The following is a 24,979-nucleotide window of genomic DNA, read 5'->3' on the forward strand; positions in this document are numbered from 1 at the left end:
TTTAGGTGTTGTAGTGCATCTAGAAGCTGGATAGCAACATTTAGGGAATTTGGTGGGAGTTTTCTGCCATTTTATGGGGTTTTCTTTTAATTTTGTGGGATATGGAGGAGATTTTGTGGGATGTTTCAGGAATTTGGTGACATTTTTAAGAATTTTGTGGAATTTTTGTGGAATTTTATAAGATTCTGAGGAGACTTGAAGAATTTTTTTTGATTTTTCTTAGATTGTTTGGAAATTTGTGGAGATTTCGTGGGATGTTTCTTGAATTTGTTCGTGTATAGAGACAATTTAGGGAATTTTGTGGAAGTTTATTGCCATTTTGTTGGATTGTTCCTTAAATTTTGTGGGATATTTCTGGAATTACATGGGGGTTTTGTGGAATTTTGAGGGATATTGATGAGACTTGAAGAATTTTGAAGGATATTTGTGGAATTTTGTGGGAATTGGAGGTGATTTTTTGGGATGTTTCTGGAATTTGGTGACAATTTTAAGAATTTTGTGGAATTTTTTTGGAATTTTGTGGGATTCAGAGGAGACTTGAAGAATTTTGTGGAATTTTCTTAGATTGTGTGGAAATTTGTGGAGATTTTGTGGGATGTTTCTGGAATCTGGTAGGCTTTTGAGAAGGTGTAGGGAATTTGGTGGGAGTTTTCTGCCATTTTATGGGGTTTTCTTTTAATTTTGTGGGATATTGAGGAGATTTTATGGGATGTTTCAGGAATTTGTTGACATTTTTAAGAATTTTGTGGAACTTTTGTGGAATTTTGTGGGATTCTGAGGAGACTTGAAGAATTTTGTGGAATTTTCTTAGATTGTGTGGAAATTTGTGGAGATTTTGTGGGATGTTTCTGGAATCTGGTAGGCTTTTGAGAAGGTGTAGGGAATTTGGTGGGAGTTTTCTGCCATTTTATGGGATTTTTCTGGAGTGTTGTGGGATATTGATGAGAACTGAAGAATTTTGAAGGACATTTCTGGAATTGTGTGGAAATTGGTGGAGATTTTATGGGATGTTTCTGGAATTTGGTGACATTTTTAAGAATTTTGTGGAATTTTTGTGGAATTTTGTGGGGTATTGAGGAGACTTGAAGAATTTTGTGGAATTTTCTTAGATTGTGTGGAAATTTGTGGAGATTTTGTGGGATGTTTCTGGAATTTGGTCGAGTTTAGAGACTATTTAGGGAATTTGGTGGGAGTTTTCTGCCATTTTATGGGGTTTTCTTTTAATTTTGTGGGATATTGAGGAGATTTTGTGGGATGATTCTGGAATTTGGTGACAAGTTTAAGAATTTTCTGGAATTTTGGTGGAATTTTGTGGGGTATTGAGGAGAGTTGAAGCTTTTTGTGGGATTTTTCTTAGATTGTGTGGAAATTTGTGGAGATTTTGTGGGATGTTTCAGGAATTTGGTAGGGTTTTGAGAAGTTTTAGGGAATTTGGTGGGAGTTTTCTGCCATTTTGTGGGATTGTTCCTTAAATTTTGTGGGCTGTTTCTGGAATTACGTGGGGGTTTTGTGGAATTTTGAGGGATATTGAGGAGACAAGAAAAATTTTGAGTCAATTATCTTAGATTCTGTGGAATTTGGTAAAGATTTTGTGGGATATTTCAAATATTTGATATGGTTTTGAGAAGATTTAAGGATTTTTTTGTGACTTTTCTGCAATTTTGTGGGATTTGGCTGCAATTTTGTGGGATTTTTTTCTGAATGTTGTGGGATTTTTCTGGAATGTTGTGGGATATTGATGAGACTTGAAGAATTTTGAAGGATATTTCTGGAATTGTGTGGAAATTGGAGGAGGTTTTGTGGGATGTTTCTGGAATTTGGTGACAAGTTTAAGAATTTTCTGGAATTTTTGTGGAATTTTGTGGGGTATTGAGGAGAGTTGAAGAATTTTGAGGGATTTTTCTTAGATTGTGTGGAAATTTGCGGAGATTTTGTGAGATGTTTCTGGAATTTGGTCGAGTTTAGAGACTATTTAGGGAATTTGGTGGGAGTTTTCTGCCATTTTATGGGATTTTTGCATCTATTTTGTGGGATGTTTCTGGAATTACGTGGGGGTTTTGTGGAAATTTGAAAGGTATTGAGGAGACTTGAAGAATTTTGAAGGACATTTCTGGAATTTTGAGGAAATTGGAGGAAATTTTTTGGGATGTTTCTGGAATTTGGTAACATTTTTAAGAATTTTGTAGAATTTTGGTGGAATTTTTTTGGAATTTTGTGGGATTCTGAGGAGACCTGAAGAATTTTGTGGGATTTTTCTTAGATTGTGTGGAAATTTGTGGAGATTTTGTGGGACGTTTCAGGAATTTGGTAGAGTTTTGAGAAGTTTTAGGGAATTTGGTGGGAGTTTTCTGCCATTTTGTGGGATTGTTCCTTAAATTTTGTGGGCTGTTTCTGGAATTACGTGGGCGTTTTGTGGAATTTTGAGGGATATTGAGGAGACAAGAAGAATATTGAATCAATTATCTTAGATTCTGTGGAACTTGGTAAAGATTTTGTGGGATATTTCAAATATTTGATATGGTTTTGAGAAGATTTAAGGATTTTTTTGTGACTTTTCTACAATTTTGATGGATTTTTTCTGAATGTTGTGGGATTTTTCTGGAATTTTGAAGGATGTTGATGAGACTTGAAGAATTTTGAAGGATATTTCTAGAATTGTGTGGAAATTGGAGGAGGTTTTGTGGGATGTTTCTGGAATTTGGTGACAAGTTTAAGAATTCTGTGGAATATTTGTGGAATTTTGTGGAACTATGAGGAGACTTGAAGAATATTTTTGCATTTTTCTTAGATTGTGTGGAGATTTGTGGAGATTTTGTGGGATGTTTCTTGAATTTGTTCATGTATAGAGACGATTTAGGGAATTTTGTGGAAGTTTATTGCCATTTTGTTGGATTGTTCCTTAAATTTTGTGGGATATTTCTGGAATTACATGGGGGTTTTGTGGAATTTTGAGGGATATTGATGAGACTTGAAGAATTTTGAAGGATATTTGTGGAATTTTGTGGGAATTGGAGGTGATTTTGTGGGATGTTTCTGGAATTTGGTGACATTTTTAAGATTTTTGTGGAATTTTTCTGGAATTTTGTGGGATTCTGAGGAGACTTGAAGAATTTTGTGGAATTTTCTTAGATTGTGTGGAAATTTGTGGAGATTTTGTGGGATGTTTCTGGAATCTGGTAGGCTTTTGAGAAGGTGTAGGGAATTTGGTGGGAGTTTTCTGCCATTTTATGGGGTTTTCTTTTAATTTTGTGGGATATTGTGGAGATTTTGTGGGATGTTTCTGGAATCTGGTAGGGTTTTGGGAAGATGTAGGGAATTTTGTGGGAGTTTTCTGCCATTTTATGGAATTTTTCTGGAATGTTGTGGGATATTGATAAGAATTGAAAAATGTTGAAGGATATTTCTGGAATTGTGTGGAAATTGGAGGTGATTTTTTGGGATGTTTCTGGAATTTGGTGACATTTTTAAGAATTTTGTGAAATTTTTGTGGAAATTTTTGGAATTTTGAGGATACTTGAAGAATTTTGTGGGATTTTTCTTAGATTGTGTGGAAATTTGTGGAGATTTCGTGAGATGTTTCCGGAATTTGGTAGGGTTTTGAGAAGTTTTAGGGAATTTGGTGGGAGTTTTCTGACATTTTGTGGGATTGTTCCTTAAATTTTGTGGGCTGTTTCTGGAATTACGTGGGGGATTTGTGGAATTTTGAGGGATATTGAGGAGACAAGAAGAATTTTGAGTCAATTATCTTAGATTCTGTGGAACTTAGTAAAATTTTTGTGGGATATTTCAAATATTTGATATGGTTTTGAGAAGATTTAAGGAATTTTTTGTGACTTTTCTGCAATTTTGTGGGATTTGGGTGCAATTTTGTGGGATTTTTTCTGAATGTTGTGGGATTTTTCTGGAATGTTGTGCGATATTGATGAGACTTGAAGAATTTTGAAGGATATTTCTGGAATTGTGTGGAAATTGGAGGAGGTTTTGTGGGATGTTTCTGGAATTTGGTAGAGTTTTGAGAAGTTTTAGGGAATTTTGTGGGAGTTTTCTGCCATTTTGTGGCATTTTTCTGCAATTTTGTGGGATTTTTTCGGAATGTTGTGGGATATTGATGAGATGTTAAGAATTTGGAAGGATATTTCTGAAATTGTGTGGATATTGGAGGAGATTTGTTGCCGCCTGTTAGTTTACTTTCATTAAGTATGTTTGTTCACCTTCGTTGAGTTTAGAGTTGTTTTGCCCCAGTTACTCCCCACTATCCCGATATAGTTGTTCCCAGTTGCCTGTCATTGTAAACCTCTCCCCTCTTTCCAGATTGTTCCCCATCCATCACTTTGGTCCTACCCCCAAGCCCTATCAATCTATGTACACCACACCTTTTGTTCTGGTTCCTTCCCTGCTCATCATCCCTTACTCGATGCCCTATTGGTTGTATAGCTATCCTCCCTCCCCCAAGTCCCTACCATTGGATTTGTGTATTGTAACCCCTTCCCACAACACCTCCCCTGCTGCCATATTATTGGTTGTTGTATGAGCCGCCCACGGGCTTTAAAACCTGGCGCACAGAGGTGCCCAGGGTCTCGGCTCGGACTTTCTCCTCGAGATCCCAGCCCTGTCCCTCATCGCCTTCTCCCTGCGCCTGCTGGAATCAACTTGTTCCTGGGAAATTGGAGGACTCCGAGCACTCTCTCTCCCTTTACTGCACCTCGTGTCGCCCTGCATACTATAGAGCCCGAGCCCAAAGGAGCTCTAGAGGTTCCAGGTCGAGCCACACAGTGCTCACCTGGTTCCCCACTCCTGCCGCTGACGCTTGGCACAAGCTAGCCAGGGCGTGAAGGGCCGAGCGGGCAGCGACAGCTGGCGCCCAACGTGGGGCCTCTCGCGAGGCGTAGAGACCCCCGGAGAGGTTGGTGGACCTATTTCACAAGGACCGTGAGCGGCAGCTGCTCTGGTAGTAGCAGACTCGTTTTTGCCGAGTTGCGCTCCCAGAGGTCTAGGCGGCAGCCGTCAGACGTGCAGACAGTCGCCTCGGGAGGTGTGGACGTCGCCTGCAACAACTGTCCGGACTTGGGTGAGTGGTCCCTGTGTGTGGGAAAAGGGGGCGCCCAGTGTGTGAAAACTCCCTCGGGGGGAGTGTGTGTGTAGCCCGGTCTGGACCCGTATTTTTATTTTAGTTGATTTGTTGTTTGGTTGCAGGGGGCGGTGGGATTGCTGTGCCAGGGTTGACAAGATGGGAGCACGTCTTTCGGCACAGCAAAAGAGAGTTTTTTACCAAGTTGTGGGTACCCTTGAGGGGGGGAATAAGAAGTTTTCTCGTGGGAGGGTAAAGAAGTTTGTGCGATGGATGTTCCTGCATTTCCCAAATGTAACCAATTTCCCAAACAAATTTTACATTTCCCAAATGTAACAAAGCAAATTCTGTAGAATTCTGGAATGCGGTTGGGTCCAAATTAACGGAAATAGTTAATGGAGGTGATAATTCAGTGGAAAAATTTGTAACATTATTTATTTTAATTTGGTCTGCTGTAATAGAGGAAAAGAAAATGCAGAAGCAGCCGCCACAAAATTCCCCAGTTTCCCCAGTTTCCCTATCCCCATGTTCCTCTCCCCCTGATCCCGAGTTGAGGGAGACCTGCAGAGCGACCTGCAGGGCAAGTTGTCCTGTTCAGGGATCCCCCAAGGGTAACACGATCCCTGGCTCCCCACGTCTCTCCCAGAACCCTTGCCCTGGCAGCCCTGGCCAAGCTGCCAGAGTGTCTTCCCATTCCTTAGTTTCCCCAGTTATCAGCCCTCAGTTAAACGTTTCCCAGGTTACAAGTCCCCAGTTTTTACCCTCAGACCCCCATGCCTCAGTTTCCCCCAGTCTCCAAGGCTCCTCCATGTTCCCTGATTCCTCTTCTAACCCCCGTGCCTCAGTTTCCCCCAGTTTCCAATGCTCCCCTATATTCCCTGACCCCTCTCCTAACCCTCAAAATGGCCTCCAAAGGGCACAAGATGGCGGGGACCGCATGGTCGGACCCCCCCCCTTGTGCTCCTTCTTCCAAGAACCCCTTTCTTCCCTCAATGACCAACCCCTTCCTCCCTAGCCCCTCCCTTCCATCCTACCCTGACTCCTCCCATTTCCCCTTGGGTGGTTCCTCCTCCTTGGGGGCGTGTCTCCAAAGTGTGACCTCCCACAACCCCACCCCTTCCGGCCGCTGCTCCTCCCTTCAGCCCTCCTCCTCAGTCGGTCCTTCAGCCCCGCCTCTTCCGGTTCCCACGCCCCTCCTTCCGGTTCCCACGCCCCTCCTCCCGGTTCCCACGCCCCTCCTCCTGGTTCCCACGTCCCTCCTCCCAGCTCCCACACTGTCCCATCCGGTTCCCACGCTTCGGGGACAGGAAGTGACAGGCCTGAAGACCAGAACCCGGAACAGGTATTGATTCCCTTTGCCGCACCGGTTAGTTTTAGAGGAAGGGGAGGGAGGTACCGAGAATGGGAACCCTTCTCCTTCCAGACAAAGAGGGAGCTGTGCAAAGCCCAGAAAGAGTTCGGCAGGAGAAGTGAATACTTTAAGGGTTTATTAAAAGCCACCTTCTCTGCGAACGAGATGGTCCCCCACGACTTAAAAGAGTTGTTTGCCTGCCTCCTTTCCCCAGCTGATTATAGGCTGTGGAAACAGAGGTGGAAGAAGTCGTTAGAGGCCATCCTTCCTGAGCTGTTGCGCAGCGAGGAGTCCACGGTTGACGCGGATGAAAACCCCCTGTCGATAGATCACTTGTGCGGTGAAGGGAATTGGGGGAAGCCGGAGGAACAGGCAAGGGTTTTACCACGGCCTGTCTTAGCTAAGATCACGGAGGCCGCAGAGAAGGTATTTAACATCCTGCCGGGGGGGAACCCCTGACCAACTTCTCAAATATTAAACAGTTCCCCGATGAGCCATTTACCGTGTTTATTAACCGTTTACAGGAGCAAATAGAAAGACAAGTTGATAAACCTGAGCTACAAGAGCAGCTTGTCTTAGAAATGGCTAAGGCAAACTGTAATGACATCTGCAAACAGGTTATATTTAGTTTGCCCATGTATCCACCGCCAACCTTGGACGTCCTCATTGATGCATGTGAGAAGAAAGTTCCGTTAGTGGGGGCGTCCAGGGTACCACCACCACCACAGGCGGCCAGGAGAACACCAACAGCGGCAGTGACCCAACACCCGTCGGGCCAGTTCATCCTTCCACCAGCAAGAACTACTCAGTGCTACCGATGTGGACAACTGGGTCACATGGCGAGGGACTGTCCCACTGCCCACCCACGCCAGGGGCTCGTGGGAAATGGATCTGGGGAGAGGGTACTGGAGGGAACAACTAATAAAAAACAAAAAAACTTAGAGTGCGGCGCGAACCTGCCCCGCGCGATGCAAAAAATGGGGCAGGTATCGCGGAGGTGGGGGGAAAGAAACATCGGACGTGGCAAATTTACCGGACGCGACACCTCATCACCGTCAAAGACATCCTCTTCCGGTCCCAGCACTGGACGGTGGTAGCTGTGGACCCACTGGAGGAGAACCAGCCAGGGAATGGACGTGACTGTAAGTTCATCGCCATCGGGGACACTAGACACACACCCCCAGAGATTGAGATCTCTCCGATCACCTTCCCGGGTGGTCCGGAAGATCTCATCCTCTTAGCGCGCTGCATTCACCCACCATATTTTCTCCCAAAAGGGCAAATCATAGCTCAGTACATTCCTGTCCCAGAGGGAGTCCCGGTAGACGACCACGCACCAGGCGTCTACTGGGCAGAGGTGGTGGGTGAAAATAAACCCATCATCGACTGCAGCATCAAGCAGGGTGCGGAATCTGTCAACTTGAGGGGTCTGCTTGATACAGGGGCAGATGTGACAATCATCCCCCAAAGGAGATGGCCGTCACATTGGGAGTTGCAACCCGTGGTGGGGAAGGTTCAGGGTATAGGGGGTACTCAATTGGCACAGGTATCTAAGAGCGTAGTACAAATTAAGGGACCGGATGGGCAATTGGCAAATTTACGCCCATTTGTTGCGGATTTTCAGGTTCCCTTGTGGGGGAGGGACCTTATGTCACAATGGGGGGTAAAGATTGAAATCCCGAAAACCCCTCGGGATTTTTAATAGCAGCCACTGTAGAGCGCCCCTTCCAGAAGCTCGATTGGACCACTGATGAAGCAATCTGGATTGATCAGTGGCCGCTTCGAAAAGACAAATTAAGGGCGCTCAACGAGCTCGTGGAGGAGCAGTTGTATAAGGGTAACATAGTAGAAACTACCAGCCCTTGGAATTCCCCGGTGTTTGTTATCCGAAAGCCGGGGAAAGATAAGTGGCGACTCCTCCACGACCTTTGTGCCATCAACAAAATCATTGTTGACATGGGGCCCCTTCAACCAGGGATGCCTACCCCGACTATGCTCCCCCAAAATTGGAATCTGGCCATAATCGACATCAAGGACTGTTTCTTTCAAATTCCCCTACATCCTGACGACGCCCCATGGTTTGCCTTCTCGGTGCCAACCCTCAACCGAGAAGCCCCAATGAGGAGGTTCCACTGGCGGGTTTTGCCACAAGGCATGAAGAATTCACCCACCATCTGCCAGTGGTACGTCTCCTCGTTGCTGTCTCCTGTGCGCAAAGAGATGGGGGAGGTCATCATCCATCACTATATGGATGATGTCCTAGTGTGCGCCCCCCATGACGATCTACTTACCCGATCACTTGACCGAGTGGTTAAGGTTTTAACATCTGCAGGCTTTCAACTCCAGGAGGATAAAGTTCAACGGATGCCACCCTGGAAGTATCTGGGTCTGCGGATTGCTGAGAGGACTGTTGTGCCTCAAAAATTGGCAATAAACAGCAATCCGAAAACCTTAGCGGACCTTCACTCGCTGTGTGGGACCTTAAACTGGGTCAGGCCTTGGCTGGGCCTTTCCACGGAAGACCTAGCCCCCCTCTTCACACTTTTGAAGGGGGAGAAAGAGCTGAGTTCTCCCAGGACTCTGGCCCCAGAGGCGAGGAAAGCCCTAGAGAAAGTGGAGGATGCGCTTGTCGAAAGGCAAGCACATCGGTACGAACCGACCCTGCCTTTTGAATTCGTCATACTCGGGAGAATGCCACACCTCAGTGGGCTGATTTTTCAGTGGGACCAGGGCTCTAAGGATCCCCTCTTAATCATAGAGTGGGTTTTCTTGAGCCATCAAAGGTCCAAAAGTATCACCCGGCCACAGGAGCTGATGGCTCAGCTCATCGGGAGAGCTCGAGCTCGGCTTCGGGAGATGGCTGGATGTGATTTTGCATGCGTTCGAGTACCAGTCAGCTTGTCTCGGGACAAAGCGTCTCCAGATAGGCTGACAAAAGAAATGTTTAATCAACTACTTCGGGAGAATGAGACACTCCAGATTGCTTTAGATAGTTTTGAAGGCCAAGTTTCGGTCCATGCCCCTGCCCACAAATTTTTCAATTCTCAGTTTGAACCGATTCCAAAAGAAATGCGGAGCAGAAAGCCCCTCAAAGCTTTGACTGTGTTCACAGACGCATCCGGGGCATCTCACAAGTCTGTAGTGACTTGGCGAGATCCCGAAACTCAGCAGTGGGAAGCAGATATTCAATATGTGGAAGGGTCTCCACAAGTTGCTGAGTTGGATGCAGTCGTCAGAGCCTTTGAGAAGTTTCCTGAACCTTTCAATTTAATCACTGATTCGGCCTATGTTGCAGGGGTAGTTGCCAGAGCAGAGCACGCTGCTCTGAAGGAGGTCTCAAACCCGAAATTGTTTGAGTTGCTTTCTAAGCTAATACATGCTGTTTCCCACAGAAAGCAACCATTTTTTGTAATGCATGTAAGGTCACATATGGATCTCCCTGGCCCGGTAGCCGAGGGAAACCAGGTAGCTGATTCCCTCGCTGCCCCTGTTTCCATGGCTCAGCTCCCAGATCTGTTCCAACAAGCTAAGCTGAGCCATCAGATGTTCCATCAAAATGTGCCTGGTCTGGTCCGCCAATTCCACCTGCAGCGAGATCAGGCCAGAGCCATTGTGGCCACATGCCCGCACTGCCAATCCACCGCAATGCCCTCCTTGGGATCGGGGGTCAACCCTCGAGGTCTGGAGAGCTGCGAAGTGTGGCAGATGGACGTAACACACGTCCCTGAGTTTGGCAGGTTTCGGTTCGTACACCTTTCCATCGATACCTTCTCAGGTGCTGTCTTTGCTTCTGCCCACACAGGAGAGAAAGCCGAGCATGTCTGTAAGCACCTAATGCAGGCTTTCTCTGTACTGGGGGTCCCCAAAGAAATAAAAACAGACAATGGCCCAGCATACACCTCCAGGAAACTGGAGGAATTCCTGCAGGAGTGGGGAGTGGAACATAAGAGAGGCATCCCACACTCCCCCACCGGCCAAGCGATCGTTGAGCGAGCCCATCAGTCGCTCAAGCGTGTCCTTTCTCATCAAAGGGAGACTGTGAAGGGCTGCACGCCACAAGAGCGGTTGTTCAAAGCCCTTTACACGCTAAACTTTCTCAATTGTTCCGAACAGGACCCTAACCCTCCAGTGGCCCGGCATTTCAAGACCAACAAGAACTACCAGTTGCAGCAGCGCCCTCCAGTGCTGGTCCGGGACCCTGAGACCCAGAAGATCTTGGGTCCTTTCGATCTGGTGACCTGGGGGCGGGGGTACGCTTGCATATCCTCGCCCCAGGGACCAAGGTGGATCCCACAAAGATGGGTGAAACCTTATGTCCCCAGACATCCAAGCAGGCCACCAGATAGGGTCGAGGATGTCAATGACGTCGTGTCCGGATGAGCCATCCCCCATCCCGAGGAGGAGGAGGAAACAACCCAAGCCCCTTTTTGTTATGTCAACCTACCTTTCTTTTCAGTTAAAGTTATGTTTTTCGTATGTTTTGTTTTCAGAAAGAGCCATTGGAAAGATGACCACCCCGATCGTTGCACCAACCACTGCACTCCTGATGATGCTGGTGACCCAGATCAACATGTGGATCGTGCCTCAACCCAAACAAAATGTTTGGGTCATGTTGGCAAAGTCCCTCCAACGGGATGAGCTATGCCTATCCACAGGAGCAGCAGGAAATCCGATGACCACTTGCCTGGTGGGGATCCCGTTAAAGCCTGATGAGTACCCGGATTCCCTGTTGAGTTTGTTCAGCGAAGCTAATAAAGGGAGGCCAGCTCAGCGAGTGGCCCGCTCTGCACTCACCTACAAGATTAAGAGGCCTGTCCAGAACCCTCTCCTACTATGGAGAGACTGGCTGGTCTTCTTGGAAAGGGCAACCGCTGAGCCCCAAGAATTTGATTTGTTAAACTCCTCCCCCGCACCCTATTGTATCCATTTCCGTTACTACCCCTCAGATCCTACTCCTTATTCTAATTTAATGCAGGACAACAAACAGTTTCAAGCATCCTCCTGGTGCAAGAACATCGCCCATGTTAAGATGCCCTCAACCCTCAGTTCCTACCCTCTTAAGTTGCCTAAGGGCATATTTTTAGTTTGTGGGGACCGAGCGTGGGCTGGCATCCCCTCTCGCCTTCTCGGAGGGCTGTGCACTTTAGGCCGGTTGTCTTTGTTTGCACCCAATACATCTCAAATTGAAAATTGGGAACGAAAGAATAATTCGGTCATTAAGAAGCGCAGTCTCGAAGATCTTGACCCTGATTGCGACTCTGAAATTTTTCATTGGAATAAACCAAAACGGGTTGCTGTGTCAGTATTTCTGCCATGGTTGGCTGCGGCACAAGCCCTCGGAGAATTAGGCCAATTAGAGTGTTGGGTGGTCAAGCAAGCCAATTTAACGTCAACCGCGCTGAGCGACCTCCTCGAAGACGAGGAGATAACCAGGCGAGCAACGCTACAAAATCGCGCTGCTATTGATTTCCTACTGCTCCTCCATAATCATGATTGTAAAGAATTTGAGGGACTTTGCTGCATGAATCTGACCACCAGGAGCACAGACATCAAGAAAACCATCACAGAAATGAAGGGCATGATCCACCAAATACGCCAAGAGACTAATGACTGGGTCACCAGTCTTTTTTCGGGATGGGGGGTCTCCGGATGGCTCTCGTCCATTTTAAAGACTGTTTTATGGATTGTTTTCGTCGTTTTCATCGTTTTAATAGCGTTTGCAGTTTTAAGAAGATGTTTAGTTCAATCAGTTTTACATCTTGTATCCCCCTCCCCTCAAGTCAATTTTGTTAGCGCTCCTTCTCCTCCCTCTTCACCTCCTCCTTCTCCCGTACCCCAGGACTGGTTTGTTGAACCCTCTGCACCTCCTGCCGATGCAACCTCCTCTTTCTAAAAAAGAAAGGGGGAGATGTTGCCGCCTGTTAGTTTACCTTCATTAAGTATGTTTGTTCACCTTCGTTGAGTTTAGAGTTGGTTTGCCCCAGTTACTCCCCACTATCCCGATATGGTTTGTTCCCAGTTGCCTGTCATTGTAAACCTCTCCCCTCTTTCCAGATTGTTCCCCATCCATCACTTTGGTCCTACCCCCAAGCCCTATCAGTCTATGTACACCACACCTTTTGTTCTGGTTCCTTCCCTGTTCATCACCCCTTACTTGATGCCCTATTGGTTGTATAGCTATCCTCCCTCCCCCAAGTCCCTACCATTGGATTTGTGTATTGTAACCCCTTCCCACAACACCTCCCCTGCTGCCATATTATTGGTTGTTGTATGAGCCGCCCACGGGCTTTAAAACCTGGCGCACAGAGGTGCCCAGGGTCTCGGCTCGGACTTTCTCCTCGAGATCCCAGCCCTGTCCCTCATCGCCTTCTCCCTGCACCTGCTGGAATAAACTTGTTCCTGGGAAATTGGAGGACTCCGAGCACTCTCTCTCCCTTTACTGCACCTCGTGTCGCCCTGCATACTATAGAGCCCGAGCCCAAAGGAGCTCTAGAGGTTCCAGGTCGAGCCACACAGTGCTCACCTGGTTCCCCACTCCTGCCGCTGACGCTTGGCACAAGCTAGCCGGGGCGTGAAGGGCCGAGCGGGCAGCGACACAGCAATCCTGAGATATTCAGAATTCATGCTTTTACGTCTGAGCCTGATTCCCAGCAGGCTGGGGCTGGGTGGAGCAGGGTATGCTGAGGGGACCATGACTCCAGTGCTGTTTGGGAATTCCTGTTCAACCCTGCCAGCCTGGCCTGAAGCTGCACAGCCCAGTCCTCACGTGCTGAAATGAATCAAAATTGTTTAGTCTGCTTGAGTAACCAGCATTCCTGGGGTCAAATAAAAATTCTCTGTGAAGCAGATGGAGCAGTTGAGCCCTAATTGCCCAGCTTGCTTCAGGTTTCCACAGCTCACTTTTTTGTGCAACATCAGCTTTTGAAAAGCCAGAAAGAGAAAAGAAATAAAAAGATAATAACTAGATGAATAAAAAATCAGCACACTGAAATAACACAATTTTATTCCTGAAAAGTTTATTAAGGATCTGCTGGAGCTTCAGCTGTTTTTCTAGTTAGTCCTACAGAGGATGTGTCCAGTCCCTAACTACGTTAATCTCCTGAAAGAGTGACACAGGGTTTTTCCTGTTTTTAGCACCTGGAAGACTTTGAGGTTTATAAATATATGGGGGAGTAATTGCAAGGCACTGTACTGTATTTATATTGGTCTTTTAATAAGTCATAAAATTACAGATGGACCATGACAGGAAAATAACTTGCTGCAGGAAAAATTCCTCAGGATACCTGGTTATTCCCAGTATCTACTGCTGTCATTTAGCAGGGGAAGAGGGACAACAAGCCATGTCTGAATAACAACATGCTAATGTGCTCTCTTCCTGAGTCTGCTCTGAAAAGATCTGTGATTGATAAAGATGAAGGAATTTGAAGAGTTATTTTGGTTATTTCAGAGAAAGTTTAAAATGGAGAAAGGATTGGAGTGACTAGGAGGCTGTCATTAGCTATCACTTTCAGTGCTGTGTATTGTAGCAAAAATGCTAAATGTGCCCTTTTGGTGTTCTGCTGGTGTTTAGATTTTCTGAGTCCCTCAGCTGTGAGTTGGGTTTCCATGCTGGTGGAACTGTCCTGCCTGTTGCTTGCTGGGTGCACTGGAACAAAGAGCTGAGCAGTTTATGAGAATTACCACAAACGAGTTTGTGGTGTTTCATTGGGCTCAGAGTGAAAGAGAGGAAATTCATGTTTAATGTAGAAAATCTTCCCTGTGAGGGTGGTGAGGTCCTGGCACAGGTTGCCCAGAGAAGCATAGTAAATAAAGTTTCAGAATCCTTCATTTCTGCCCCATTCTTTTTCCGTAAGTTCCGGTTTGGTTTTCAGAGTGCCACCTTCTCAGCTGGTTGCCATTTGTGTCCTCCTTTCTCTCCTGCCTTCCTTTGTCTGCTCTTTTTCCCTCCCAGTGTCCCTCTTTTCCTGTGGCAGTTCCCAGCCAAAGACCCTCTCCTGATTTTTGTTTTTCCCCAATCCAGGAGGTAAAGCAGCCCTGGATGAAGTTATGGAGGCTGGCAGTGGAATGTCATTGTAAGATCTTGCTCCACTTGGGTCTCTGCCCTTTGAGAACTTTGCCTTGAAGGGCAGGAACATTTTTTCCTTGCTGGAAGCTGGAATGCCAGCCCATTGCAGTGTGTGCCATGGACCCCAGAGGGCAATTCCCGAGGCTGCCAGGGTGCTGCTCCTGCTGTGCCTCCCAAGGGAGCTGGGCAGGGTCCAGCAGTTGGGTGGGCTCCCAGAGCAGACAGCAAAGGTTGCTTTGCTGCACATTCTCCAGCTGGAAGCGGAGGGAAGAAGGGAAGGGAGTCCTGACAGAATCCTGGAGTGTTCATGACTGGAAGGGACCCTGCCCATGGTTCCACCCAGGGCTAGGATGCCATGAAGGAGAGGTGCCTCTGCCCCAGTGAAGGTGCAAATGAGACCATAGGAGGACAACAAGCAGATTTTATTGAACGTGGGTTTTATTGAGAAAGAAATGGGTGCCAGGGACATAGAAATAGGGAGGAGGTCTCAGAGGCAGAGAGTGCTCAGAAGACAATCAGGTGGAAGTAGGTGCTTTTTAAATTCCTTCCCTGCATTCTGAGATCCCAGATGTGTATTTTAATTTGATGATCTTCTTCTTCTTCCTATTTACTATTTCTTCATCTAAATCGTCTTCTTCTTTCCCTTCTTCTTCTTCTTCTTTCCCTTCTTAATTACTACTACTATTTTTTCTTCTTCGTCTTACTCTTATTCTTCTTATTCCTAATTTTTATTCCTATTTACTACTACTATTTCTTCTTCATCCTATTCTTCTTATTCTAATTAATCTTATTCACTTGTTATGCTTACTGTAATTCCTATTCTTCTTATATTAATGACTATCTTCATCTTCTTATTCCTATTCATCTTCTTATTCCTATTCCTATTCTTATTCCTAACTACTACTATTTCCTAAACTCAAAGTTGATTTTTTTGGAAGAATGGTACGAGCCAAAGTTCTGCAGTCACGTCAGTGGAGCAGCACCTCTGGTCTGTGCCCATTCGTCATGGATATAATCCCAAAGGACTGGCGTGGGATCCTTTCATGAGAGGAAATGTCCCGTGATGCCACGAGGGGAAGTTCAGACTCAATATCAGAAGCAGTTTTTCTCTGACAGAGGCGTGAGGCATTAGAAGAAGTTGCCCGGGGAGGTGGTGGAGTGGCTGTCTCTGGAGTGTCGAAGAGTTGTGGCCCTTGGGGATGTGGTTTTGCGGTGATGGCGGTGCTGCCAGGAGGCCAGTGGCACTGGGTGACTGTCGGGGTCTCTTCCCACCTTGATGACTCTGGGATTCACTGCTGAGCGCCCTGGCACCAATGTGCCCCATGGCTGCTGTTTGGGGTTGGCCACAGCGGTGACTCTGGGTGTTGGGGAGATGCCCCTGGCACAGTCCACAGTAGCCATGGCAGCTGAGGCTGCAGGGCCATGTCCAGGGCAAGGTGTGGCTCCCTGGGGCCCTGGGCCAGCTGCCATCTGTAAGCCTGGCAGCGGCGCTACTCCTGTGGCTGTGGTGCCCAGCAGGGCCAGCGGAACAGCGCCCGCAGCGCCCGCCATGCCCACCTGAGGAAGCCGGGCCGTTTGCTGGAGGGAGACGGCTGCTGCCTGAGGGCCTCGGGGACCTTGAGGCTGTGCAGGGCAGGCCCCAGGCTCTGAGGCCCTGCCTCAGGCCCCTGCTGGGCCATGGAGGCTTGGCCATGCAGGGAGGAAAGTGAGGCACGGAGTGACTCCGGTGCCTGGACCTCAAGCCAGGCCTCCCGAGGGACAGGCACTGGCAGCCCGTCTGCCGCAAGAGCTGCCAGGCTTTGGGCCCTGCTTTCTGCTTCACACAGCTCGAGGACGCTGACTTTGTCCAAGCTGTCCTCCTCCTGTGGCAGGGGGGTGATCCCAAAGCTGAGGATGCTCACATATTCATAGCTGTCCTGTGTGCTGCTGTTGTCTTCCTCGGTGGAATCGTCTAGGCTGCTGGAGTCCCCGTCCAGGAAGTCTCCATGGCCCAGTTCGCTGCACTCTTCCGAGTCGTACCAGTCCTGGCAGCTGCTGACCTCTTCCTGGGACAGCTCTGGCTCTGCTTGGCACTCCTGGGAAGACTCACTCTGGGTGTATTGTTCCCAGTCTTCATCATACTCAGCTGGGGTCCCCTCCTCACTCCCTTCCTCTGCTAGGAGTGACCTCCCCTCAGCGACAGCCTGCTGCTCACTGGGGCTCTGGGCTCCCGGCAGGCTGGGGGAGCAGCAGGTGCTGTGAGGGGCAGGGCCTGAGCTCTGTACCCCTGCTGATGGCATCTCCTCACTGGGGGCAGGAGAATGTGTCTGGTTCTCCTGGCTGTTCGCACTTCCTTCCCCTTGCTGGGACAGCTTTAGGTCACTCACCTCCTTCTCCCCTTGAGGCAGCTCCTTGACTGTCACCCTTTGTTGCCACTGGTAGAGGTGTTGCTGTGCCACATCTCCCCAGGGCACTCTCACAGCCACCTTCCCCTGCTGCAACTCTTGGTGACTCCCTGCTCCGTAGAGGCGAGGCTCTTGGGCCCGAAGGTCTCCCCACTGGGAAGGCTCGTCATCCACGTCAGGGTTCTTCTCTTCCGTGATGACCAAGGGCCCCTCCTTCTCCTCAGTGCCTGACTGTGGCCAGGCTGAGCCACCCACTGCCCCCACCAAGTGCCCGCTGAGGGCCTGGTCTTGTCCCCAGCTGGGCAGGGGGCTGGGTGGCTGGGAGCATTTGGGTTTTGCCTTCTTCTCCTCCATCTCTGAGATCCTGAAGCGCGAATGGATCTCGGGAGCTGCTTCCTTCTGCAAGAGTGGCTCTCACGGGACTGGGCACCTCAGGGTTCTGCGCCGCTTACACACCCTGAGTCGTGGTGGGGCTCTCTGATGTCACAGGGGTCTCTTAGCACCGCTGAGTCACAACGGGCCACACCCAGTACCCCTGCAGGTAGCAGCTGAGCCCACTGGAATCTTCATGGCTGGTGCTTCCCAGGAGGCTCCTGAAGCTCAACAGTGTGAAAGAGTGGCTAGCTAACAAAGGTCGTGTTCCCATGCAGCAATTAGCTGAGAAAGAATTAAACAACAGTGGAGTGTAGTTGGTATGAGATGTTGCAATGTCAGAAAGACCTTACTGATAACTGTGAACTGAGAACAGGACACTGTGATCAGAAGAATGTGGATTCAGCACAGATGAATGACCACAAGAAGGTGGAACTAGGTGGAGTTCTCCTTAAATGAAATATCCAATAATGAGCTTGCTTTTGCACTATGTATGAGCCTAATTATTGATGTTATATAGGGAGTTTGGAGTTGCCAATAAAGGAGACTTGCTGATCATTCATATTGAGTGCTGCTTGTCTCCCGCCGAACTCATCAAATGGCGCCCGAACAAATGGGACCCTTGGGACCTTTGGGACCTTTGGGACATTAAAAAGCGAAGGCCACGGGAGTCGGCGACAGGGGACGGGTCCTCCGCAGCAAGGACGGCGAAAAGCAACGGTGCCGCGCCCCAGGCGACCTCAGAGGAGAGTCCTGGCCGTAACGTGCTGCCGAACCTTGTAGGGCTGCAACAGCGCTGACGGTAAGATGGAAAGGCAAGCAGCACATGATTTATTTACCTGCTTTTTAGAAAAGCCACAGCTTAAGGGTTTTGATTTGCGCAAGGAGCTTCCTGGACTTCTTGCTTATGGGTATGCTCACGCCTTTGCCTCCCACTGCTGGGCAAACACTCCTATCTGTGCTGCCCATGGAAAGAGGGAGGGAGAGTCAGAGAGAAGGAAATAATAAGAAAGAAATTCCAGAGGAAACGCTGAAACAACGAACAGAATCTGTTCAGTTACGGCAGGATGTGATATATCCTGAACTATTTTCTTCACTTATGGAGTCACTCTTAACATTACAATCTTATTTAAGTTCCAACTTTGCTACCCTGGAGGAAAAGAATCCAAATATAGATTGGTTTCCACCCGAACCAGGGGGACATGGGGGAGCACTGAGGTGTGCGCAGAGAGCGGGGGCACCCCCGGGGCAGAAGCAGTGCAGAAAAAGTTCCAAGGCCACACTGAACAATTACAGAAACAGCTGAGCAGGAACAGGTGGCTCAGACAGCTTCAGAAAGAGACAAAATTGCCAAAAAATCACAAACTATATGGTATCTAGTTCGAAATTCATCACTGTAATTAGAAGTTGATAAGCTGCAATGGTCACCGTTGTTAGCACCTGACCGTGAGAGACTTTTTGTGTAACATCGCCTGCTTTTGTAAAAATTGTGCCCCTTTTTTCCTCTATCAGTGAACAAGAGAGATTGAGAGAAACAACTGTATGTGTTAAAGTTAACTTTGTGAGGTGTTTTTTTGGTTTTTTTTTTCCTGCGAGAGTATGTGAAGAATGTGAAGAAAGATAACAGCAGCAGAGAGCAGCAGCAGGGCGGGCAGTCCACCCCCCTGCTCCCTCTCTAAGAAAAAGCACCAGGATAGTACCCAGTTTGTTAAAAAGTCATGGTTCATTGGTTTTTTAAAATGTTTTTATATACCCTTTTAGAGTTGATTTTGTGTTTTAAGTAATTATGAGTTCATGCAGTTGCAGTTTTTGGAGTTTTACTGGAGAAATTATTGTGATTCTTTGAAAGTTAAAAAAAAAAAAAGGTGTTTAAGGTGAATATTAACAGAAGTTACCGTGCAATAACTGGTTTTAGAACCTAAGGTTAAAATATGGTATGATTTACAGCTACTAGGAAAACACTCCAATTAACGTTATCTGCAGAAGAGATTTGTGGTTTAAAAAATAATTAGTTAAGAGAACTTTACTGTACAAGACAAAGTTAAGTTAAAGTATATATTACCCATTTGCTTGTTTTTTCCACAATTTTAATAAGGTAATTTCAATGTGAGTCCTTTTGTTATATAAAACACATATAACTGCATATATACCAATTTGGATTTTGGATTTTAGTTTAAGAATTAGACTTAATATTTCTGAAAAGTGCTACAAAAGCTGAATGGCAACTTGCCAAATCCTGTGTTGTGGTTTTTCTCTAGAAAATCTGCACTTTAAAATCCTAACTAATTTGAATATATACTAGACAAATTCCTGTTTTGAATGAGTATTTTTAGTACCATTTGCAGTTATTGTGAGTTATTCTAAAAGCTAGATGACATAGAATTGTGATGGATTTGTTATGTTTTTATAATCTTTATAGTGAATCCATGTTATTGTTATATTGTGTTTAGAAGGTACATATCAAATTTTTAGTTGCCTCTTTATAGTAACAGAATAAGATTAAGGTATGTTTTTATTTAATATAGATTAAGTGTTAATAGAATTAAGAAAAGTCAAGTTTTATTATGTTTAGGCTTGAATGTTTTTAAGTTAAGTTTTATAACTTAGATATTTTTTAAGGTTAAGTTTTGTTATTTCCTTTTGTCATAAATCATTATTGTTAGGTTTAAATATTGTTTAATTTAAATTCTTTATGTTTTATTGGAGACACTTGTCTAAACTGCAAAGTATAGTTATTTTCCTAGAGAGATGAAGATAGCCACATCTGAAACAGCTGTGATAGAACACTGATGAACACCTGCTTGTGGATAGAAGGGAATGCAGTCTGTGACACCCTTGACTTCATCGGGAGTTCTATTGGTTGTTACAATCTCTGCAGTTTTTGTTTGCCATAGTTTTCTTATTTTTCAGTGTTTCCAGAATTTTAAGAAGATGTACCATTGCTGAGGATCAGCTGCCATGGGAGAGGCTTCAGATTAAACCAGCTGCTGCATGGTTTAATTGGTCTGGTACCTGAGGCTTCTGATCATTTGCTTTGTACAAATGCATTTTAACAGTTTGCTGTGCTGTAAGCATCTCCTAGCTGCTGCTATTGAGAACCTTGTTTTAGAAATGAGTTAAGAGGCATCTTTCCAGTTTAAAGCCAGGTCCTGGCCAAGCCTTAACTTTACCTGGACAGATCTGTTTGCCAACAGATCCAGATGTTTTCTGTCCCAAATCAGTATTTGAGTCACTTTTTGACTCAGCAATTTGACCCTATTAATATGGCAGCTGGATCAATTTTGAAGTGAGCTTGGAGAATCATTTCCGGAGGTGGTGATCCAATCCTTCACTGATTGTTTTGTTTCTGTTTTTTTGCTAACTATGGGATGCTGGTGCAGTGTTTTAGTAATTAATAGTAGTTTTATATTACATATCTTATTAATAATGTTTATGATTTATTGATTTTTAACTGCTATAGGTTCTTACTGATTGTATATGGTTTTGTGTTAATGTTGATGTTTATAACAGAAGTACATCTCATTTTTATTTTTTTAAAAAAAAAACGGGGGAAATTGATGCCCTAAAAGCATTTGATTAGTGTAATTCATTAACTTCAAGGGGAGAAGTGTCTGTGTTTTGTTGGCAGGTTCAAAAAGGTCACCTGTCCATCTGACCAGACTGTCTGCCTCTGAACACACGAGATCCAGTGAACAGAGAAGTCACCACACAGCCTTGGTACTCCAGACATGGATCAGAAGTGGAGCTGTCAGGACACAGTTGTGTCTGAACACTACACAGACAGTTGCCAACAGAGATTTTATGTTGTTATTATGATGTTGTGTCTCTACCAATTTTTCAGTTATCCTTTGTTTTATGATTTAGAAGGACGTGAAGAACAACCTGAACATCGAAGCCCTCAGTCACCGATCAGCTGCCAGCTGACATCAAGGGAGCAGTGAACGTTCCAAGACTGAATCGTGTTAAATCATAGTCTGTTTGTGAAGGAAATTCTGTAGAAGATCTAAGAAAAGTGTAGAGACTCCATCTAACTGTATATAAAGCAAATTGTAGTTGTGTGTTTACCCTTTCAGCAAATTGCTTTCACGCTTAGACTACATATATACCAGAGCATGTGTGTTAAAAGTAGTTAGATAGTTTAAGATAAAGAGTTTAGCCTGTATAGCAATTGTTATATTAGTATAAATTAGTATAAAGTATAAGCATTTCCCCCTTCAAGAGCTAGTGTAAGCATCTTTGAAAGTTCATTTAACGTTAAAGTTTAGCTGTGAATTTGCTAGTATGGTGTCATTTACATGGAAAAAACTGCTTATGGTAATTGTGTTGTGTATAGTCCTGACCAACTGTCTGCTAACTAACATCCAAAAGTGACAGAACATATGGGTCACTCTGGCACACTGAACTGGCCAAAGGTCAATGTGTGTGAGCCTAGCCACACCTGGAGATCCCTTCACACCTGTCTCATAGGAGTCCCTGAATGGGATCCTCCAGCATTTAAAGGTTTAATTAGTAATGAGACTCGACTGAATCAATTTGCAATGTTGCAAGAGTGCAGTTGCACTGTTGGCTTCACATTAAGACAACTTGAAGCCTGCAGGCAAGCAAAAATTACCAAAGTTCTCAATGTTACCATGCAGCCCTCAGAAGAATTAGATTTGTTAGGTTCCACCAATACCTCAGGTGGATGGATAATGTTTGAACCCCCGACAAAACGTCATTCTAACAAAGTAATGCAGCACTGGGCTGCAGACAACCCTATAGCTGATCTCGTTACTACCATTGAAAGTAAAGCCTTTATTAGTGGTGCAATCTCACAGAACAATTACCAAAGCGATTACTTAGTTCCATATTCCTAATTTGTGGAGATAGAGCATGGAATTAGATTCCTGCTAATCCACATAGAAAACCCTGTTATCTTGGGAAACTTACTTTGTTTCCATCCAAGCTTACACCAATTGCTGAATGTAGTTGATAAAATAAGAAACATCAGTTAAAGTGAAGCCTGAACGAATTAAAGCTTAGCAACTCTAAAAAGGCTCGCTTGTTAGACTAATAAAAAATTGAATTTAATATCCACAATGTTAAGTGAACTTTCAGCCGATGTGAGTAGTGTACATCATGCAGTATTATAAAATCGAGCTGCAATTGACTTTTTGCTCTTAGCACAAGGACATGGTTGTGGGGAGTTTGAAGGCATGTGCTGTCTGAATCTTACTGATCATTCAGTTTCCATCCATGGGCAACTGCAACAGCTACAGGATGGGTTACATGCCCTGAAAGAAGATAGTGACCCCACTGGAAGTTGGTTCTCCAGCTGGGGCATCACTGGATGGTTGAGGTCTCTTGTGCTGGAAGGGGGACGGACTTTACTTATAATGTTAATGGGGATGAAAGTCTAAGTTGTGTGTTATCTTGTCTTCATAAGAGTATAGAATGAGTCACATCCAAAGCCTGGTTTGTGCAAAAAGAGAAAGGGGGAATTGTTGCTATATTTTATATATTAGTAAAGGCCTGTATGCACAAACCAGTCTTTGAAATAAGTCGTGATATTAAAGGCTAAAGTCCTTGAAACCCTCCTGCAGAAGAGAGAGTAAAGCAAAACAATATCTTTGTGTGTAGGAGAAAAAATGTAAACCTGTGTGTGTTAGCCAATAGTAACTTGCTCTGCCTGCAGGCCCTGTAGAACCCTATAAAAGGTGTGCTAAAGATAGAAATAAACGCCGTTCATGTTTACTTCTGTGAAGAGCGGTGAATCGCTGGCAGTCCTCCAATAAAGTTCTACAAATGAAACATAGCAAATGTCATTGGGGTGCAGAGGCATTGGTGAAATTGATGAAACAAAAATTAATCTCGGTACAGATGCTAACAATGACAAAATCAGTAATGTCAAAATGTGAAATCTGCTTAAAAAACAACTCAGTGACTAGACACAGGCATAGCTAGGGAAGATTAGGATAGGAACAGAATCAGGATGACACTTGGCAAGAAGCCTCTAGTAGAGTGAAATTTGGGTGGGCCCTAGAGTCTTTACTCGGTCCTATAGCAAACTATCAGAATAAAGAAATGTTGTACAAACTTACAGGTCCGGTAGATAAATTAGCAAGAGTGACCTGAGAAAGATTTAAAGAACTAAACATACAATTACAATTTACTACTCCTGTAAGAGCATGGAGTGTGTGAGTTTTTTAAAGGGATGGATTGATCATTGCTGCATCCACACCCCAAATGTGACTGCACATGTAGAATATGACATGAATCAATTGCAACAAATAGAGCACGAAGCACAGGAAGACCAAAAGGATTTGTCTACAAGTTGGTTAGGCAAAATCTTCAAAGGTTTAGGGTGGAATGTGAGTTCATGGATTAAATCTATCATTGAGAGTGTGATCATCTTACTAACTGTATTCTTAGCAATTTGGTTAGTTGACAGCATCTTCAAGGGAGAAATACGGAAAAAAATGTCCTGGAACCAGAAAATAATAAAGACACTGATGTGAGATCCTCACCCACCATCTTCTGGTTCTCCAGTTCGTGACAACATCCAGGACAATGCTTACATCAATCAAGGATTCGAAGAACATCAAGTATAAACTCAGAAACAAAGGACTGTATCAAGTGAAAACATTTGCACTTCTAGTGAAGTAAAAATGCTTTCAAAGGGGGGAATAATAGTAAAAGGTCTTAAAATCTTAGAAAATTCAGGGACTTAGAAATAAAGTTAGGTTTGGCAAGCCTGGGAAAAGTAGGCCCTGGGAAATGTTAGGCCTTGTCCTTGCTAAAGATCAGGTGAAACTGCACCTGTGTTAGCAGTATATAATAAATGATACATTTGTTAGATGTGATTAGATATTATTATTGTTTAAAGAAGATGAGGAACAATGTTAGGGGTCTGAGGGGGATCATGAGAAATCCATGCTTGGGTAACATCAATGTATACAATAGAACCCTGTAAGTTTAATAATTAATATATAAGTTTTATAATGATAGAGTAGAAAAACATGTTCAACTCAAAACCAAGTCGGGTCAGATTTGGGTATGTGTACCCCTGACACCCAGATCTCTTAATAAAGCACCTGCATATAATCATTCATGATTGTCTGTGCTCCTGAACGCTAACAATTTCATCAGATTTTACTGGAATTTTGTGAGAAATTTGTGGAATTTTGTGGGATATTTTGTAAAATTTTGTGAGATATTGAGGAGATATAGTGAATTTTGTGGGAAATTTTCTGGAATTTTGAGGATTTTTCTAGAATTTTGTGGGATTCTGAGAAGACTTGAAGAGTTTTTTGGTATTTTTCTGGAATTTTGTGGAACACTGTGGAGATTTTGTGGATGCTTCTGGAATTTGGTGGGATTTTTCTTGAATTTTGTGAGGCTTTTCAAGAATTTTGTGATTTTTTTTTCTGGAATTCTGTGTAAATAGGAGGAGATTCTGTGGGATGTTTCTGGAAATTGGTAGGGTTTTGATAAGATTGAGGGTTTTTTTTAATTTTTCTGCAATTTTATGGGATTTTTCTGGAATTTTGTAGAAAATTGTGGAGATATTTTGGGATGTTTCTGGAAATGTGTAGGGTTTTGAGAAGTTTTAGGAAATTTTGTGGGTGTTTTCTGCCATTTTGTGAGATTTTAAGGAGACTTGAAGGATTTTGTGGGAGGTTTATAGAATTATTGGGATTTTTATGGAATGTTGTGGGGTTTTTGTGGAATTTTGTGGGATTTTGAGGAGACTTGAGGAA

The 24,979-nt window shown here is 45.0% G+C and overlaps 1 protein-coding gene and 1 long non-coding RNA gene across 2 annotated transcripts in view; one reads left to right on the forward strand and one right to left on the reverse strand.

Moving 5' to 3' along the window:
• LOC147646239 (serine/threonine-protein kinase PAK 3-like) overlaps positions 1–24,979 on the reverse strand; it is a 578,286-nt gene that overhangs the window by 526,228 nt on the left and 27,079 nt on the right. The window lies entirely within an intron of this gene.
• On the forward strand, positions 17,412–24,326 carry LOC147646248 (uncharacterized). Its single transcript, XR_015281930.1, has 3 exons — positions 17,412–17,679; positions 17,761–18,042; positions 19,947–24,326. It is a non-coding gene; the product is annotated as an uncharacterized LOC147646248 (long non-coding RNA).

The sequence above is a fragment of the Cyanistes caeruleus genome, unplaced genomic scaffold (genome assembly GCF_971803275.1).
Source record: "Cyanistes caeruleus unplaced genomic scaffold, bCyaCae1.hap1.1 HAP1_SCAFFOLD_106, whole genome shotgun sequence".
NCBI lineage: Eukaryota > Metazoa > Chordata > Aves > Passeriformes > Paridae > Cyanistes > Cyanistes caeruleus.